Source organism: Tachyglossus aculeatus, chromosome 14 (genome assembly GCF_015852505.1).
Source record: "Tachyglossus aculeatus isolate mTacAcu1 chromosome 14, mTacAcu1.pri, whole genome shotgun sequence".
Taxonomy (NCBI): Eukaryota; Metazoa; Chordata; class Mammalia; order Monotremata; family Tachyglossidae; genus Tachyglossus; species Tachyglossus aculeatus.
The window spans coordinates 58705668-58712477 of record NC_052079.1 but is presented as its reverse complement, the minus strand read 5'-3'; positions in this window follow the sequence as shown (position 1 = coordinate 58712477).

Sequence of the window (6810 nt, the reverse complement as noted above, 5' to 3'; positions counted from 1 at the left end):
GGGGAGGCTGCGGCTGGGAGGCTGTTGGGGGGTGGAGGGAGCACTGTGGAGGCTGGGAGGAAGAGAAGTTGGGTGGGGGTTGTCCCGAGTATGGGCAGTAATGTCCTGCAGCTTCCAAGGCCGTTGACCTTTGCTGCATTTACCTTGTGTCCAGATTCCCAAACCAAGGATCTTTATCCATGGTCCACTTGACTTTGAGCTCCTTGAGGACAGGGAACGTGGGTGTTGGTGCTCCTGAACTGTGCCTAGCTCTCAGACTGAGTATTTATTCATTCAATAAATACGATTGAATGAATGAATGGTCAGCACCACTGTACTGATTGATTGATTGATGGGCTGATCCACCCATAGATGGAGCAGGGATTTGGCCCCTGGGGTAGCAGGCTGATAGGAAAGGGCAAACTTGGCCCAAACCTCAGCCGTGCTGATCTAGCACCTCTGCCTCGGTATTCAATCGTATTTATTGAGAGCCTACTGTGTGCAGAGCACTGTACTAAGCGCTTGGGCACTGGGGGAGCTGCTCCAGCAGACCAACAGGCCATTCTGCCCTCCAGGAACTTGCAATCTAAAAGAGGAAGCCATGTGAACTGATGACTCCGCTGGGTTTACAGCCATCAGTAATAACCCTGAGCCAGTCAATAAACCGGTAACAAAATGAATCTGAAGCAGGCAGTGGAGGGGTCCAGCAACCAGTCTTGGGAACGATAGTTTTGTTTATTTTATTGGCCAGCTGCTTAGGACTTGACCGAGTCTGTGAGGTACGTCTATCAACACAAACTCAGGCACCGGCCTACAAATGGCCTTAAAACTGAAACAAGATGGTTCCTTCAAGAGAAGCAGTAGTATTTGAGTACTTACTGAGTGCAGAGAACTGTACAAAGCATTTGGATTTAGACTGGATTTAGTACACGGTAAGTGCTCAATAAATACGATTAACTGATTCTAATACTGGCTCTGTCACATGCCTGCTGCGTGATCTTGGGCAAGTCATTAAACTTTTCTGTGCCTCATTTTCCTCCTCTGTAAAATTCTGTCTCCCACTGTGAGTCCTGGGTGGGACAGGGACTGTGTCTGATCTGATGGCATAGCTACCCCAGTACTTAGCATTTAGCCCAGTTAGCATGTGATCAATTCCACAGTTATTATGGTTATGAGAAACAGCATGGCCTAGTGGATAGAAAATGGGCCTAGAAGTCAGAAGGACCTGGGTTCGAATCCCACTCCACCACTTGTCTGCTGTGTGACTTTGGGCAAGTCACTTCCATTCTCTGGGCCTCAGTTACTTCATCTGTAAACTGGGGATTGAATGGGGATATCATTGCTTATATAATATATATTGCTTATATAATAATAATAATAATGGCATTTGTTAAACACTATGTGCAAGATACTGTGCTAAGCGCTGGGGTAGATACAAGCAAATCAGATTGGACACAGTCCCTGTTCCACATGGGGTTCACAGTCTCAACCCCCATTTTACAGATGAGGTAACTGAGGCACAGAGAAGTCAAGTAACTTGCCCAAGGTCACACAGAAGACAAGTGGCAGTGCCGGGATTAGAACCCATGACCTTCTGACTCCCAGGCCCGTGCTGTATCCATTACACCCACTGCTTACTACAGGACCTGGCATATAGGAAACACTTAAATACCACCATTATTTTTATTCTAATTATTATTATTCTCCTCTAAGCCATGGTAGGAGACACCCCCAAGCCACCACAGCCCACTTGAGGAGCCAGATCAGAGCTGGAAAGTTCAATGTCAATACAGACACTGTTGGTCTTTCTGGCCCTCGGACTGCGCCCCAGAGATACGATAAACTGCAGGACCGGGGTGTTGGGACCAGTGGCCCACCACTGCTCCAGCTCCGGAATCTTCTTTTATTCCGGAGACCAGTTCGGGCTGGTTGCAGCTTCCCTCTGGCAAAAAGCCAAGCCCTCGCTACCTCCACAGCCCCTCTAAAGAGATGCCTGCTTGGGTGGGAAGAAGAAAGTGCCAGCCAGTGGCACAGGGGGGTGTCTTCATTCATTTGATAGATCATATTTATTCAGTGCTTATTGCGTGCAGAGCCCTGTATTAAGTGCTTGTGAGAGTCCAGCATAACAGAGTTCGTAGACATGTTCCCTGTGTTAAGTGACTTGCTCAACATCATACAACAGACATGGCGGAATGGGAATTAGAACCCAGGTCCTCTGACTCCCAGGCCCATGCTCTATCCAGTAGATGAATTGATGAATGAGTGATGCCAACCTACTCACTGTGCCTTGACCTAGTCTATCTTGCCACCAATCTCTCACCCACACCCTGCCTTTGGCCTGCAACGCTTTCCCTCTTCATAAGTGATAGGCTATCACTCTCCCCACCTTCAAAGCCTTATTGAAGGCACATCTCCTCTGAGACGCCTTCCTCAACTAGGCCCTCTTTTCCTCTTCTCCCACCCTGTATCACCCTTGTACTTGGACTTGCACCCTTTATTCACCCCTCCCTCAGCCCCACAACACCATATCCATCATTAATTGATTTATATTAATGTCTGTCTTCCCCTCTAGACTGTAACTTCTCTGTAAAAGAGAGATTAAGACTGTGAACCCAATGTGGAACATGGACTGCCACCAACCTGATTAGTTTGTATCTTCCCCAGCATTTAGAACAGTGCTTGACAAATAGTAAGTGCTTAAAAAATATCAGTAAAAAAAACCCCTCACTCATTCATTCATTCAACCACTCATTCATTCATTCAGCCCCTCATTCACTCGTTCATTCATTTTCCCATGATACCTACTGAGCAACTACCATGTGCAAAATACTGTACCAAGTGCTGGGGAAGAATACAAATAAGGATAGATAAGACATGGTCCCTAGCCCTCAGGAGACAAGCAACTTAGCCTAGTGAAAAGAGCATAGGTCTGGGAGTCTGAACGACTTGCGTTCTAATCCTGGATCCATCTTTTGTCTGCTGTGTAACCTTACGCTAGTCACTTAACTTCTCTTTGCCTCATATACCTTGTCCATAAAATGGGAATTAATACCGTGAGCCCCATGTCAGAACGGACTGTGTCCAACCTGACTAGCTTGTTTCTACCCCAGCGCTTAGTACAGTGTACATAGCCTGTCACGTAATAAGTGCTTAACAAATGTAAAAAAAGAGACTCCAGGTCTAAAGCAAACACTTCTGAATGACTTGCTTCCACCCTCTCCCACCCACACCCGAATGCTTGGCTCTGCTACTGCTAACCTACTCACTGTCCTAGATCTCGTCTTTCTCAATCAACCAATCCACGTCCTCTCTCTGGCCTGGAACTCCCTCCCTGTTCATAGCCAACAGACCACCTCTCTCCTCACCTTCAAAGTCCACCTAAAATTTCCGAGAGGCCTTCCCTGAAAAAGCCCTAATTTCCCCTATTTGCCCTCCCTTCTGCATCAGGGATGCACTTGGGTCTACACCCACTTTGATATTCACCTCATCCTCAGCCCCACAGCACTTATGTACATACCTTGGCTGCAACTTATTTCAGTGTCTGCCTCCCCTTTGTAGACTGTAAGTTCCTTGTGGGCAGGAATCCAGTCTACCAACTCTATTATCTTGTAGTCTCCCAAGCGCTTAGTACAGTGCTTTGCACACAGTAAGCGCTCATCTCAAGCCTCCTAACCTGAGCAGAACAAGGGTGTGTGTGTGTTTGGGTGGGGGGGGTGTGTGTGAAGGAGGCACTTAGCAAATAGCAATAATGATGATAATAAGAGTAACTGCGGTAACCTGGGAAGCAGCTAAAAGGCTCTGGAAAAGATGCCATGAGAAGGCTCGGGCTGCCGGCAGCCACATCCCAGCATGCAACAGGGGGCAATGTTCAGAGACTCCTCACTTTTGGGGCCTAAACAGCTTCTGAGACAGCTCATCTGGCTTTTAGAGGTTTCCCCCCAAAGGCAAATCTGTCTGCTTCATTCACCCATTCTTCATCCATTCACCAGGTACTCACTGTTTATACAACACTGTGCCTGGCACTCACTATGGGCAGAGCTCTGTGCCAGGTTCTCACTGTAGGCAGAACACTATAAGCCATTCACTGTGGCCAGAGCATGGTGCTTACTGTGGGCAGAGCACTGTGCCGGGTGCTCACTGTTGGCAGAGCAGTGTGCCAGGCACTCACTGTAGGCAGAGCATTGTGCTGGAGTACAGAGGAAGTTAGAGACATGGGCCCTGCCCTCAAGGAGCATAGTGTCTGTGCTGGATTGGTTAATTGTGACGTGTCAGGGTTTGGGATGAAATGACTGCAATGAACCCATCAGGGTCATGACTAGTTTCTCACAGGAGTAAGATCAAACCTGTGTTTATTTTGATTTGACTTAAAAGAACTCATTAACTTCTAGGACAGATTTGTAGGAGCCAGCGTTTCATATAAACAAAGACACACATTCAGCCATTGAAAGAGAATGCCCAAAGTCTCCCAGAGCTCCACACTAAAATAAAATCCTGGAACCCGTCCAGAGAAGGCCCAGAGGAGAGCCTGAGTCGACGTGCAACCAGTCCAGAAGAGATCTAGGGGAGACTGAGAAGAGGCCCAGTGAAGGTCTGAAAGAAACCCGGAGCCAGTCCAAAGGATGCCCAGAGGAGGCTCTTGCTTTGAAGGTGAAGCTGCCAGGGTGAGGCTGCATTGACTAGCGCGAGAGTCCTGGAGAGCAAACCCCTTTCCCCTGGTTCCTGAGCCCCAGTCAGCTCCTCACCCAGCCCACGCAGCTTCCCAAGGTCCCCAGCCTGAGGCCCTGGAAGCTCCTAGGTACCAAGGCAGGCCATTCCACTGGTGGTACTTTTGAAGAGAGCAGCGGGGTCTTAGTCACAGGTTTTCATTTTGGGGCCGAATGGCAGCACATGGGTGCTGCGTTGGTGGGTGTTCTAACGCCAGCCATGGGATGCCCTGTCTCAGTTTTCAGGAGGTGCAAGGGAAGAGATGGTGGGCACAAGGGAGAAGGGAGGAGGAGGGGGAGGGCACGCAAGGGTGGAGACAGGGGTGCACAAGCTTTTTTGAAACAATGGAAATCCTCCACCAGCAGCAGCTGCCAAAAGCTAACGTCAGAGCAGAAAGCCAAACGTTTTTACGGTTCTCGTTGCCTAGCAGAGGTTCCCCCCATTAACCAAGGGCAAAAGTTGGTGACACTTAGGAGGGAGCAGTTCATTTCCTCCTAGAGTTCTAGGCCCCAGAAGCCGGTCCAGGATCCACCTGGCTCCAGCGGGCAGTGGGGGATGGGGCAGAACCGAGTTTGGGATGAGCCGGGAGGGAGAAGGGGAGCAGATAAGGTCTAGGCTTGGCCTCACTGCCCATGAGGGCTGGCATCTGGGGGTCTCTTCAGGGACCAATGAACATCACTATTAGCCCCTCCACCATCTGCCCAACACCATCCACCATGGGTGAGCTCTTGGAAAACTCCTCCAAGCTACTTGGATGAAATCCAGGATCTCCCTCTAGGCGAGACCCAGATCTGAGCTGGGGAGGGGGGCCGGGAATGGGGTGGAGGGAGAAAGTAGCTTCCCGAAGCGCATGGACCCAGTAAAAGAAACAAAAGTGGATAGAGTGCTGGGTTCTATAAAGGCAGACGTGGGCCCTGCCCATTGGAACTGTGAAAGAAGAGCTCCATTCAGGCCCATCCCTTCCCTGGTGACTATTAATACTGCTACTGCTACGAGGGGCAGAGAAAGGCAGGGGGATGATGGGGGAGGGGGAGAGCAGCTGTCCCTCAAGTGGACCGAAAATTTTGTGCCTTCCCTAAGGCTGAGAGGGGACATCTGTCAGTATGGCTATCCAAGAGCAATGATCATTCTGTCCTCAGTCTTCGCGGCCACGTCATTTCTACCCAAAAATGTTCCAAGGAAGCTCCCTGTGCTAGGTGTTATCACCTTTCACCCCCAAGACACGGGTGTCCACCGCTGAGCCACGGACAGCTGTCTACCCAGTCCAGGAGAACTGCTGATGTCAGAATGAAAGGTGGTTTTAAAGGTGAGCTGGAGACAGCCCAATACCAGCCTCAGGGGAGACCTCAGTCCTGGGTGGGCCCTGCTGGACACCGGGGTCCACAGACCCACCCAGAAGCTGGTCTGATTTGAGGGCCACTCTGGGGTCCAGCCCTTGCAAGGACCCCCAAGTCCCCGGGGGGGAAACGAATAGCCTGAAGGGGAAGAGCTGCAGGGGATGAAGGTCACCCAGCCTGGGCCTTGATCAGGATGGGAGCCAGGCTACCTCTACGGTGAAAAATTGGACCGGGGTGAGACCCTCTTCCCCGCAGACCCAACCCAGAGCGGTCAGGGCCCTGGAGGAGGAGCCGTAGATCTTGTCGGCGCCGCGAAGCAGGTGCGGAGTGCGCTCGTCCAGGCAGGCCGGTCACCCCCATGTGGGACAGCCCATTGAAGCCGGAGCCCTCCAATGAGAAGCTCCAACCGCCCTCCTGCTCGAACATGCTGTGGGCGCTGGGCGGGCCGGAGCGGCGTGGCGGCGGGGGACAGAGTGGGACCCTCCCCATCCCCCCGCCTCCCCCTCTTCCCCCTCCCCATCCTCCCGCCTTACTTCCTTCCTCTCCCCACAGCACCTGTATGTATGTATATATGTTTGTACATATTTATTACTCTATTATTTTATTTGTACATATTTATTCTATTTAGTTTATTTTGTTAAAATGTTTTGTTTTGTTCTCTGTCTCCCCCTTCTAGACTGTGAGCCCACTGTTGGGTAGGGACCGTTTCTCTATGTTGCCAACTTGTACTTCCCAAGCGCTTAGTACAGTGCTCTGCACACAGTAAGCGCTCAATACATACGATTGAATG